Here is a 13,750-nt window from a genome sequence, read left to right as displayed (position 1 = left end):
AAAAAGAAGTAACAGGAGCTATCGAGACAAAGCAGGTTAAAGGAGATGAAACTGGGGGAGAAAAGGTTGCTGCTTCATAAAGTAGTAAGACAAGGCATCTCAGATGTTATGAGTAGACAGTCACCTGGATACCTGGGAGAAGAGCACACCAGCTGCGCCAAGGGAGGAAGAGGGACAGTGGAAGGATGAGATTGAAGAGGATACAGTGAGAATGTAGCCTGGCAGACCACCACCACTGTGAGAACGCTTCTGTGTTTGTTTAATGGGTACAGAGTTGGGAAAGAGGCGAAAGTTCTGGAGATGGCCGATGGTGATGGTAATATGAACATACTTACTGCCAATAAACTATACATTTAAAGATGATTACGGGGTGGGGGAGGGCGTGGGGTCACTGGGACCTGTATTTATTTTTCTAAATAAAGTTGGAAAAGCAAAAAAAAAAAAAAAAAAAAGATGATTACAACAGTAAATTTTATTATGTATATTTTACTACAATTTTTAAAAATAAAAAAAAAAAGTGAGTACTGAGACTTAGATATTGGATTTGAGGATGTGAAGGTCACTGTTAACCTTGAAAAAAACTGTGGTTAAAGATCAAAGCCTAAATGGAGAGAGTTAAAGAATAGGAAGAGAGAAGTTTCTTGTCATGGCTCAGCAGTAACAAACCCAACTAGGATCCATGAGGATGCAGGTGTGATCCCTGGCCTCACTCAGTGGGTTAAGGAACCAGCATAGCCATAAGCTGTGGTGTAGCCCGCAGAGGCAGCTCGGATCCTGTGTGGCTGTGGCTGTGGCGAAGGCCAGCAGCTGTAGCTCCAATTGGACCCTTAGTCTGGGAACATCCATATTGCCATGAGTGCAGCCCTTAAAAAAAAATAAAATAAAATAAATAAAATTTAAAAAAAGAATAGGAAGAGAGCTCTAAAGAGGAATGGGGAAATGAATTAATAGGACAGGTCAAAGCAAATCCTTTTGTTTTAAAAAATGAGACATGGAGTTCCCGACGTGGCGCAGTAGTTAACGAATCCAACTAGGAACCATGAGGTTGCAGGTTCGGTCCCTGCCCTTGCTCAGTGGGTTAACGATCCGGCGTTGCTGTGAGCTGTGGTGTAGGTTGCAGACGTAGCTCGGATCCCACGTTGCTGTGGCTCTGGCGTAGGCTGGTGGCTACGGCTCTGATTCGACCCCTAGCCTGGGAATCTCCATATACCACGGAAGCGGCCCAAGAAATAAAAAAAAAAAAACGACAAAATAAATAAATAAAAAATAAAAAATGAGACAACGCAGCTTCTCTGCATCCTTATGGCTATGACCCAAAAAAGGAAAGAATTACAGTCATTTCTCAGAATCCTTGGGGACAGGTTCCAGGACGCCACTCAGATGCTCCAATCCTCTACATATAACAATGCAGTACTGTCAACTCTCCATTTCCGTGGATGCAAAACCTGTACTGTAGATACCAAAGGCCTGTGTGCAGAAGAGTCACATCTTTGGGTAGGAAGGAGAGTGGCTGAGATGTTGGTACCAAAGTGGAAAAGTTGGTCTTACAGCAACAGGGATGCAAATGCATGTGGGTGGGTAGAAGTGGTAACGGGAGCTGGTGGAAGAGCCTCTTGTGGGTGCTTCTCTATCAGAGTAACAGAAAGCAAAAAATCACTGCCTGAGAGGGAGAAAAATATTTTAAAAAATTAAGGAGAAAGTATGAAATAGTCATTTAGGACAACAGGCGTCAGAGCAGGATCACCTCGTAGCTCAAAAGGGTAGTAGTCGTGGATGTGAAGTGAGACTAATCAAGTCAGTTGTGTGCTTCTCAGCCAAGGTCAGCTGACAGAACACAACATTGATCAGGCAGAGCGCTGAATTAACCAAGGATGGGATTTTGTCAGGCTAGCATCAGAACAAAACCGGGGAGAGAGAGGAAAGACTATTTCCAAGGGAGTGAGTATAACGACTGATCAGGGAATTTTAAGTTGAGAAAGGAAGGCCAGGAGAAGGCAAAGCGTTTGCGGAAAGGAGATAGTATCAAAGGAATTAGATCCTAGCTCAGGTTATAGAACTGCTGGAGTTAAGGCGCTAAAGGGAGTCTTAGAACCATAGGAGGTAGTGAATGACCTGAATAGAATGTCTGAAATGGAGACTGTTGAGGGCATGTAGTTATTGATCACGGGGTTGTCTAGATTGCAATAATGGGGGAAGGGGAAAGGTAGCAGAGGCAGACTGGACTATGAGATCATTTAAGGACAGGAGGTCAAGAAACTGAAAGGCTGTGGTGTTCAAAAGACTGAAAGAATAATGAGAGGTTATTAGTAGACCTGATACTCCACTATGTAAGGAATAAGGGGACAGATGACTACAACGAAAAAGAATTACGGTAAGTAGAACAGTCTGAAGGCAAAGCTTGCAAGGTCTGGTAGTATTATTTCAAAGGCAAAAATATGTGTTAAAATAACTAGATTAGGCCCAAGACAGAGTTGCTCACGCTAAGCACCAGTAAGCAAAGCAAAACTTAGCTATGTTTCTATGCTCAGCTCTCCACAAAAACACAGATTTAAGCGAATCAATCAGCCTTGCCTACTCAACACAAGTTACCTGAGTGGGATCCAACACCACCTTTTGCTCCATATAAGGAAAGTCACTCTGCTCTAACCAATCAGCAAATGCCTGGTAGAACTTCCTTGATCCTGCTCACTGGGATCTATCCAAATCTCTTGCTTCCTATAGCCCTTTGGAGCTCCTTTCTACCTGCTACATTGGATGCTGATCACTACCAGATTAGTAAATTGTGGACATTTTTCTTTTAACAACTGAAAACAGAAAACAATCTAAAATCAAAGAATGACTAAAGAACTTAAACATCCCACAAGGTGCATGTTTATGCAACCATTAAAAACAAGTTATATGTGGAAGTTCCAGTCATGGCTCAGGGGAATTGAATCTGACTAGTATCCATGAGGACACAGGTTCGATCCCTGGCCTTGCTCAGTGGGTTAAGGATCCGGCATTGCTGTGAGCTGTGGTGTAGGTCACAGGTGCAGCTCAGATCTAGCATGGCTGTGGCGTATGTAGACCAGCAGCTACAGCACTGATTCGACCCCTAGCCTGAGAACTTCCATATGCTGCAGGTGTGGCCCTTAAAAAAAAAGCTTTATGTACATACAATTAACCTGGAAGGACTTCCACACATATTATTAATTCTTAAAAAATTTAATTGTAGCTATAAGGAGCGGCCCTAGAAAAGCCAAAAGACAAAAAAAAAAAGAAAGAAAATGACCCATCATTATTTACACAATGATAAATTAGCCAATACTAAATCTTTAAAGGTGAAATTGTGTGATTACAACTAGCTAGGTTCAAACACCTGAAATATGTTTTTAAAACATTTTATGTAAATAATCAATTGTATTATGTCAAAATAAGTTATTCACATGTTATATAATTTTACTTAGTTTTTGTTAAATCATAATGATAAAGTTTAAGGAAAATCTCTCCTTGTGTGGCCTACATTACTTGAGAAGAACACAGGAGACTTGGAGAGACTGAGGAGAAGAAAGGAGAGTAGACAGGATTGCGCGTAACTGTCAAAAAACTGAAGACAGAGGTTGGGGTTATGAAAACAACTGTGCATAAAGTAATGAAGATCAATGCCCACCTACAAAATCACTCTCAAATAACATGCTTCAGAGGTATATGAAATTCTGATATTAAATTTTTATGTTTTAAATTGTTACCAAGGAGTATTAGGAATATCATAGTCATACAATCTCTTTTAACTTCCCATTTTAACGCAAAAAAAAAAAAAAAAAATAGACTACAAATCCTCATGTGAAAAGTTTCCAGAGACAATGTGTTTTACAGTAACAGGAAAAAAATGTAAATGCCTGAATTTATTGCAGGGAGCAGGGAGATAGTAAGCTCCCTCAGGAATCAAATCCATACTAACATATTACATGGTTCAACCTGCTTAGATCTGGCTACAGCTGTCTACAATGATGAACACCATGTAGGCTCAGGAGAGACGCAGCACAGCAGTACCTCAATCCATCAACCTCCACAAATTGGAGGGCTCAACACTGGAAATGGGAGACACTCTGAACTCTGAATCTAAGACCTTTGTAATATCCGTAGGAAGGAAGAGGTCAATAACGCCATTAAACTCACTTTGCCAATTGAGCAGGCTTCTACACTCCCACACTCAGCCCCACCAAGAAGAGGCACCTGAAAGTTCAACTTTCAGAGCAGAGAAGGAACCCCTACACTTAGAAATTCTCCTACAGACTCACTGGAGGCAGAGAAAGAGGAGGTGAGAAGAAAATGCTCCAGAGGGGGTATGCTGATATGCCACAGACAATTTATTTCTTGGTTAATCTTGCCCACGACCCAATCCTATCTTCTCCTCTGTTTTCCTTGCAGCCTCCAACACCCAAACGTGCATCAATACTATATAACTATCCATACCTGGAAAAAAAAAAAAAAAAACCACTCAATATTTTGTCTCCAATAAGGAGTAAATAAGTGGACTGCACAGCAATGGATCTGTATTTGCAGCATGAAATGTAACTAGAACTTTTCACCAAGCATGCAATAAACAGGAAGCAATTCTAAGCACCAAGCAAGCAAGGACTATGTAGGGACCTTTATATCATCTCATCTGTCACAAAAACAAAACTTTAAGCATGTTGCGCCCAAAGACATATCTAACAGATGAGGTAAAATTTTAACAAACATGTTTTGGTTCCAAAGCCCACCCAAACTTTCTCATTTCCCCATGCTCACTAAACTCTAGGGTTAATATTATATTATTAGTTTAAAATAGGGAGGGGAGGATAAAAAGCCCTTCACTACTTACAGATTGTCCTTTCCACAAAAGTCATGGTCATGTACATTCTACAGAAACTGAAAGAGTCTCTGATAAATTATCCAAATTACTTATTTTGAAGTAAGAAACTAGGATCAAAAAAGGTAGAAATATGTCCTTCGCAAAACCAGGCTCTGATGAGCTGTATTGGAAAATGTAACCAGCAACTTCACTATCAGGAAAAGAGTTTCTTTAGAGGCAGGTCCCTGCCCTGATGAATATGTTTGCTTTTCTACCTCCCAATACTAAGACCCCAATAAAAATATGAACAATAAATATTGGCTTCAGGAGAATGATTTTAGAACTTTAACCAACTGTATCCACTGCTGAAAGCAAAAACACACTCACACCCAACTGTAGGACAGTTTTTTCAATTCTTACAAATATCAATATACAAAATAATTTATTGCATTGATTCAGTATGCATTGATTCTCATTCTTTACTGAAAGAAAAAGGATTTTCGTTTTCTAAAACTACAAGTATTAACACAATCTTCAACAACTTTAAAATTTTGAACTCTGACACCACAGCTATTACTGTTCTACGAATGAAATTAGACTGTGGGCCTGAAAATCAAGCTTATTAATGCATGTAAGTATTTCCTTAATACAACAAGTTTAAAAGGTCAAGAAATTCTAGACCAGAAAGTCTATTAAACACATTTTTTTAGGAGTTCCCGACGTGGCTCAGTGGTTAACAAATCCGACTAGGAACCATGAGGTTGCGGGTTCAATCTCTGCCCTTGCTCAGGTAGGTTAATGATCCGGAGCTATGGTGTAGGTTGCAGGCACGGCTCGGATCCAGCATTGCTGTGGCTCTGGTGTAGGCCGGTGGCTACAGCTCCAATTTAACCCCTAGCCTGGGAACCTCCATATGCCATGGAAGCGGTCCTAGAAAAAGGCAAAAGACAAAAAAAAAAAAAAAAAAAAAAAAAAGCAGACTTTTTTTAGAGTATTGAGTCATATTACCATCTGGATTAACTGAACTTTCAATTCACAACAAGGAAATCTGATGAGGAAATAATAGTTTGGTCTTTTTAAGAAAATTATGAAGCTTATACTTATTCTAACCTCAGAAAATAAAATTTTGACCCTAAAGACATACTAGAAGGGAGAGGAGAAGAAAGGTAAGGAGAGAGAGGGGAAGGTAAGGAGGCAGGAAAATTCAGGCCTTTGCCATAAATATATTTAAATTAAAAACTGAAAAGCAGGAGTTCCTGTCATGGCTCAGCAGTTAATGAACCCAACCAGTAATCATGAGGATGCAGGTTCAATCTCTGACCACACTCGGTTAAAGATCCGGCATTGCCGTGAGCTGTGGTGTAGACCGCAGATGTGGCTTGGATCCCACATGGCTGTGGCTGTGGCATAGGCCAACAGCTACAGCTCCAATTCGACCCCTAGCCTGGGAACTTCGATAAGCTGTGGGTGCATCCCTAAAAAAAAAAAAGAAAAAAAAATTGAAAAGCAGTTTAAAAATAACCAATCCCATTTAAAATTGCGTCAAAAAATAAATTACCTAGGAATAACCTTAACCAAGGAGGTAAAAGCCATATATGCTGAATATTATAAAACAACAATAAAGGAAATTAAAGATGATTCAAAGAAATGGAAAGATATCCCATGCTGTTATATTGGAAGAATACTGCTAAAATGGCCACACCATCCAAAGCAATCTACAGATTTAATGCAATCCCTCGAAAAATACCTGTGACTAGAACTAGAACAAATAGTACTAAAACTTATATGGAACTACAAAAAAAAAAAAAAAAAAAAAAACGAATGGCCAAAGCAATTCTGAGGAAAAAGAAAAAAAACCTGGAGGCATAAACCTTCCCAACTTTAAACAATACTACGAAGCTATAATAATCAAAACAGCATGGTTTTGGCACCAAAAACAGACATAGGGATTCAGCAAGTGGTTCTGGGAAAGCTGGACAGCTACGTATAATCTATGACATTAGAACACTCCTTCATAACATATACAAAATAAACTCAAAATGGTTTAAAGACCTAACTAAATTAAGACATGACACCGTAAAACTCCTAGAAGCTAACACAGGTAAAACACTGACATAAATCGTAGCAGTACATTTTTAGCTCAGTCTCTCAAGGCAAATAAAATAAAAGCAAAAAAAAAAAAAAAAAAAAAAAAGACAAATGGGATTTAAAGCTTAAAGCTTTCGTGCAACAAAGGAAACCATAAGCAAAACAAAAGACAACCCACAGATGAGAGAAAATATCTGCAAACAATGTGACCAACAAGGGGTTAATATCCATAATATACAAAACAGACCATAGAACTCAATATAAAAAAGGAGACAACCCAATCAAAAAATAGGCAGAAGACCTAAATAGACATTTCCCAAAGAAGACACACAGATGGCCAACAAGTACATGAAAAGATGCAGATCAAAACCACAATGAAGTTATCATCATAAGCTTGTCAGAATGGTCATCATCAAAAAGTCTACGAACAATAAATGCTGAAGAAAGTGTGGAGAAAGGGAAAACCCTCCTACACAGCTGGTGGGAATCTAAATTGGCACCGCCACTCAGTATGGAGGTTCCTTGAAAAACTAAAAATAGAGCTGCCATATAATCCAGCAATCCCACTCCTGGATATATATCCAGAAAAGATGAAAATTCTAATTTGAAAAGATGCATGTACCTCAGTGTTCACAGCAGCATGATGTACAACAGCCAAGAAATGGAAGCAACCTAAATGCCCATCAACAGGAACTAGTTTAAGAAGATGTGGTGTGGAGTTCCCATCGTGGCACAGTGGTTAATGAATCCGACTAGGAACCATGAGGTTGCAGGTTCAATCCCTGGCTTCACTCAGTGGGTTAAGGATCTGGTGTTGCCATGAGCTATTGTGTAGGTCACAGACGTGGCTCAGATCTGGTGCTGCTGTGGCTCTGGCGTAGGCCAGCAGCAACAGCTCTGATTAGACCTCCTAGCCTGGGAATCTCCATATGCCATGGGTGCAGTCCTAAAAGGACAAAAGACAAAAAAAAAAGAAGAAAATGGGGGGGTTGTGTATTCATGTAATATATATGAATATTATTCAGCCATAAAAAAGAATGAAATACTGCCATCTACAGCAATATGGATGGATGGCTAGGCGGACCTAGAGAATATCATACTAGGTGAAGAAAGACAGAATAACCCAGTCAGATGAGTATCATATGATATCACTTATAAGTAGAATCTAAAAATATTACAAATGGATCTATACAAAACAGAAACAGTCTCACTGATATAGGAAATAAACTTATGGTTACCAAAGAGGAAGTGGGGGGATAAAATAAGAGTATGGAATTAACAGATTTAAGGAGGTACTCTATAGCACAGAGAACTACATTCAATATAGTAACTTATAATGGAAAATAACCTGAATATATATATTCAGTTTTATAGACACACTGACACACACATATATATACATATAAACTGAATCACTTTGCTATATACCTGAAAGTAAAACACTACTATAAACCAACTATGCGTCAATTAAAAAAACATTAAATTCAAACCTAAAGAAAAAGCAAATAATACATATAATTATAAGTTGCAGGTATGCTGTAGAAATATATATAACTGGAAGAATGACCATATCACAACTAACATATATCAACCTCATTATTTGTACTATCTGAATGTTAAATAGTTAAGGATAAAGTTTAAATATGCAATTACTTCCTTTAGTCAATCTTAGTCTTTTACTGTATTTTATTCAAATGATCTTATTTTCCTTTTTTAATTATTTACATAAAATATTTTCTTCTTTCCATAAATTCTTAATTATTTTACCACTAATAAAGCTTTTTTTAAACAGGTTTTAAAAAGCTACTATGATAAAGATTTGTCTTTCCTTTTCTTTCCTCCATTCTCCAGTGCACCCAGTTTTCTGATCTCTGAAGCTTTTCCATAAATGTTCAAAAATTAGACAGTGTTTTAAAAATAGAAGGCCTAAGAAAAAGGAATCCACCTTCAATAGCTATGAGAACTATTTGGCCTGACTCTAAGAAACCTTTTCGTGTTAAGCCAAGGGAGTAGCAAACCTGCTGCTGTCCCCATCTCCTTCCAAACTTCTAATCTAGAACATTTTTAAATACCAATGAAAAGCTTCTGAATACTCTCTCTTCTGCACAACTATATGCACAAATAATACTTTCTGCTACCATGCAAATGTGGAATATTGAATTGAGTGATTAACTCCTAAAACTGTCTACTCCATAAAATATTTATCTATGAATCACTAGACTCATGGGTAGAATTTCCTTTTATTTATTTATTTTATTTTATTTTTTGCTTTTAGGGCCACACTCACAGCATGTGGAGGCTCCCAGGCTGTGGGTCGAATTGGAGCTGCAGCTGCCAGCCTACACCACAGCAAGGCTGGATCCTGACCCACTAAGCGAGGCCAGGGATTGAACCCGCAACCTCATGGTTCCTAGTCGGATTCATTAACCACTGAGCCATGACAGGAACTCCAGAATTTCCTTTTAAATCAATACAATTGAACATCAAAAAAAAAAAAAAAGAGTAATCAACTTGCTATGAATCTGTAACAGATTTTAAAACACTATTTAATAGCGATGATAATGGGTCTAAATTTATTCATTTCCAATTCTATTTGTTAATGTTCTCTTTCAAATTCCACAAGTCCTTTTTAGGGGGAATACTAATAAATAGCATTAAAATGAAATTTTAATCAAAATCTGCTTCTCCAGAGTTCTTAAAGAGTTTTAAATGCTTCAGCCTAACAATTACACAAAGAATATGTACACATATGAATGAGGTCAATTTTTAAAACATTTCTTAACTGACAGAACTTGTAGTTCTCAAATGTGAAGAGGTGGAGTTTTAGAATTCAAGACATTGGGTTTCCAAAATAGTCCATGAAATTCCACTTACTCTATAGTATAGTTAACCTATATAAAATGATGAATTTCCTTTCCCCTTTACATGTACCTGACCACATCTAGGCAAAATTATAGGAGACAAAGTTACTGATCCTTAAATTCTTGCCCCCAAATTTCACAAACTCTAATTCACTTCAGAAACCACAGTAAGGAAAGAATAAAACTATAACAACTAATTAACAGGCAGATCTTGCTATAGGTTAATAAAAAATCCACTGCTGTTTTCCTGGCCTTGAACCTACGATTTCTGTTTAAATGTCAAGGTAGAAATTCTAAACAAACACAAATTTGAAATGACCACTGCCAAGTCTAAATGGGGGGAAAAAAAGTCTAATTAACACTAAACTTTGCAAAATAAAGATATTGAATTTAAACTCTTCCAGAGATACTTCATGAAATTCAAATTGAGAAAAGAAAGCTATATAATATTGCTGAATACAAAGGCTTAATGTTCCAGTGGGCTTATATGCAATTAAAATTAGTATAAAAGCTACCTTCTCATGGTTTTCATAATTCTCCAATCACAAAATGGAAAGAAAATAACTTTTTCTTTGATAGTTTAATCCCACTTGTTTTAACATAATATATTTGACACCTAATAAGAAATTTTGTAGTCAAAAAAATAAATAAATAAAAATCAGCATTTTACCAGTTGACAATGGTAGGAGGTGCTGGTGCCTTCAAGATATGTGCCTTTGTTTCACTACCTGTCAAAATAAACACATGAAGACAAGCATTACTACTCCTGGTCTGGTTAATCAAAGCCAAAGATGAACTTTTTCCTGGAGATATTTCCACCTCCAAATCTCCCAGGAAAATTTCTGTTGTGTTTCCCTGGAAACGTGATCATACTAGCAAATAATATTTTATCAAGCTCACCAAAAAAGCATTATTACATACTACTATACACATATCAGGATGACCAAAATCCAGAACACTAACATCACCAAATGCTGACAAGAATGCAGAGTGATGGAAACTCTCTCTCATTTATTGCTGATGGGAATGCAAAATGGTACAGCCACTTTAGAAGACAGTGTGGCCGTTTCTTATAAGACTAAACATACTCTCACCATGTGATCTGGACAATTAATCTCCTTGATATTTACGCAACTGTTTATAACAGCTTCATTCGTAATCACCAAAACTTGGAAGTAACCAAGATGTCCCTCAGCAAGTGAATATATGACTGCTACATCCACACAATGGAGTATCATTCAGCACTAAAAAGAAATAAGCTATGAAGACATGAAAAGATGTAGAGGAAACTCAAATGCAGATTACTAAGTGAAAGAAGTCAATCTGAAAGGTTATATACTGTATGATTCCAACTACATGACATTCTGGAAACGGCAAAGCTATTAAGACAGTATTGAGACAACTGAGAGAACAAAAGGTTGCCAAGGATTGAGGAGGAAGGGGATGAGTAGGCAGAGCAGAGTGGATTTTTAGAGCAGTGTACTCTGTACAATACTATAATGGTAGATTTACATTACATTATTTGTCAAAATCCATGGAATGTACCAAGAGTGACCTCTAACGTGAACGAAGGACTTTGATGATGATGCCATCATAGGTTCACTGATGGTAATAAATGTACCAATCTGGTGGCAAGATGTTGATAATGTAGGAAACTGTGCACATGGGAAGACAAGGGATATGTGGGAAATCTACCTTATGCTCAATTTTGCTTTGAATTTGAAAATACTCTTAAAAAATAAAGTATACTTTTTTAAAATGGTATATCCAGAGTTGCCATTGTGGCTCAGTGGTTAACGAATCCGACTAGGAACCATGAGGTTGCGGGTTCAATCCCTGGCCTTGCTCAGTGGGTTAAGGATCCGGCATTGCCATGAGCTGTGGTGTAGGCTGCAGACACAGCTCAGATCCCATGTTGCTGTGGCTCTGGCGTAGGCTGGTGGCTACAGCTCTGATTAGACCCCTAGCCTGGGAATCTCCATATGCCGCGGGAGCGGCCCTAGAAAAGCCAAAAAAAGACAAAAATAAATAAATAAAATTGTATATCTAAAACTTTTAAAGTATATTGAGCTTTTTCATTCATCAATAAAATGGTCAAGGAGAATTATTAAGATTTATAAATAGTATTTCACTGTATGTATTTTTATATATTATCAATGATTTTCTTAATCACTTCCAAAGCAGATAGTTAGCTGGCATTATAGTGAATAACATCAGCCCAAACTTACAGAGCTAGTAAGTAGAGCTAACAGTTACGTATTTTCAAAATTCAGCACATCGCTGCCTCACTATTAATTTCCTCATCCCCTGCAAGGCAGCCAGATATACTTTAAAAAGGACAGGCCTTGGAGTTTCCGTCGTGGCACAGAGGTTAACGAATCCGACTGAGAACCATGAGGTTGCGGGTTTGACCCCTGGCCTTGCTCAGTGGGTTAAAGATCCGGCGTTGCTGTGAGCTGTGGTGTAGGTTGCAGATGTGGCTCAGATCCCGCGTTGCTGTGGCTCTGGCGTAGGCCGGTGGCTACAGCTCCAATTAGACCCCTAGCCTGGGAACTCCATATGCTACGAGAGCAGCCCTAGAAAAGGCAAAAAGACAAAAATAAATAAATAAATAAATAACAGGCCTTAAAATCAGAGATACCTGAGTCCAAAATCCTTGTATTTTTATAAGCTATGGCTCTAGACATATTCATATTTATTCATTCATCTATCCATCTGTCCACGGGGAAGGAGAAAGATGTTAAGATGTTATCAATTTACTTATTTCTTGCACCATTTTCCTCATATGTAAATGAGGACAGCAACAACATATATGGACAATTCAAATCCATAATATTTGTAGAATTTTTATTAAAAAAAACACAACTCAATAGAGAAAAATGGGCTACGTATATTCACAGAAAAAAATCCAAATATCTATTAACCACGAAAAACTAGTTACCAAGAAAAGCATAGGAATTAAGATCTCACTTTTGGCATTTTTGAGGGAAGAACAGCCATTTTGGAGAGCAATTTGGCAATAAAAGCTAAGATGTAAATTCCTATGACTTAGCAAATCCCTTCTGAGAAATTTGCCCTGGAAAAGCTTTGGCACAAGTGCCTACTTACTTTACCTTGATTTTCCCCCCCGCCCCTGGTTTTTAGGGGCACACCAGAGGCATATGGAAGTTCCCAGGCTAGAGGTCAAATAGGAGCTGCATTTGCTGGCCTAGACCACAGCCACAGCAACACAGGATCCGAACCACATCTGCAACTTACATCATAGCTCACAGCAACACCGGATCCTTAACCCATTGAGGAAAGTCAGGGATCAAACCCACACCCCTCATGGATACTAGTCAGGTTGTTACCAGGGACCCACAACGGGAACTCTTTGTTTTGTTATTTATTTTAATGTGACAAAGCCAAGTATTGTATTTACCCTCAATAAATGCTGAGTCTCTTCAACAAAGATTTACTGATCCATACAGCTTTGGCCAAGTGGACAAGAAGAAAAGAAACTGTAGGCAGTAGTAGTACTTGCAAAAGCTTAGGTATTTAAGAAAAGGTCAACTTAAGAAAATTCTAAGTACTTGTTGTAGGCTGATAAATGACCTCAAAAGGTATTGGGCCCTAATCCTGGGAACCTGTAAATATTACCTTATCTGGAAAGGGGTCTTTGCAAATGTTAGTAAATTAAGGCATTTGAGACAACGTGACAATCCTGGATTACCCAGTGGGCCCTAAATGCCATCACGAGTGTCCCTGTAAAAGAGAGGCAACAGATGATTTGACACATATGGTGAAGGCAAAGTGAAGACTGGGCAGAGAGATTTGAAGGCACTGGCCTGGAAGCCTGGGGTGGTGCCAGGGACTGTAGCAGTCATGGCAGCTAAAGAGGTGCGACCAGCTTCTCCTCTAGAGCCTCCGGAGGGAGCCCAGCCCTGGCGATCCTGTGATTTCATCCCAGTAACACCGATTCCCACTTTCGGCTAACTATAAGAAA

At 38.4% G+C, this 13,750-nt stretch overlaps 1 protein-coding gene across 4 annotated transcripts in view; it reads right to left on the bottom strand.

Annotated features, from left to right (window-relative positions):
* The window catches only part of ACSL3 (acyl-CoA synthetase long-chain family member 3), a 74,970-nt gene that overhangs the window by 40,613 nt on the left and 20,607 nt on the right, over positions 1–13,750 (bottom strand). For 2 of the 4 annotated variants that reach the window (XM_021074566.1, NM_001143698.1), the window contains 1 exon segment: positions 10,436–10,493. The exons of the other annotated variants lie outside the window; for them this stretch is intronic. The gene's annotated coding sequence lies outside the window, so the exon portion shown is untranslated. 4 annotated transcript variants of the gene reach the window in all.

This window comes from Sus scrofa, chromosome 15 (genome assembly GCF_000003025.6).
Source record: "Sus scrofa isolate TJ Tabasco breed Duroc chromosome 15, Sscrofa11.1, whole genome shotgun sequence".
NCBI classification, from domain to species: domain Eukaryota; kingdom Metazoa; phylum Chordata; class Mammalia; order Artiodactyla; family Suidae; genus Sus; species Sus scrofa.
Note: the sequence above shows the minus strand (reverse complement) of the source record. Positions and strands in the feature narration are given on the sequence as shown.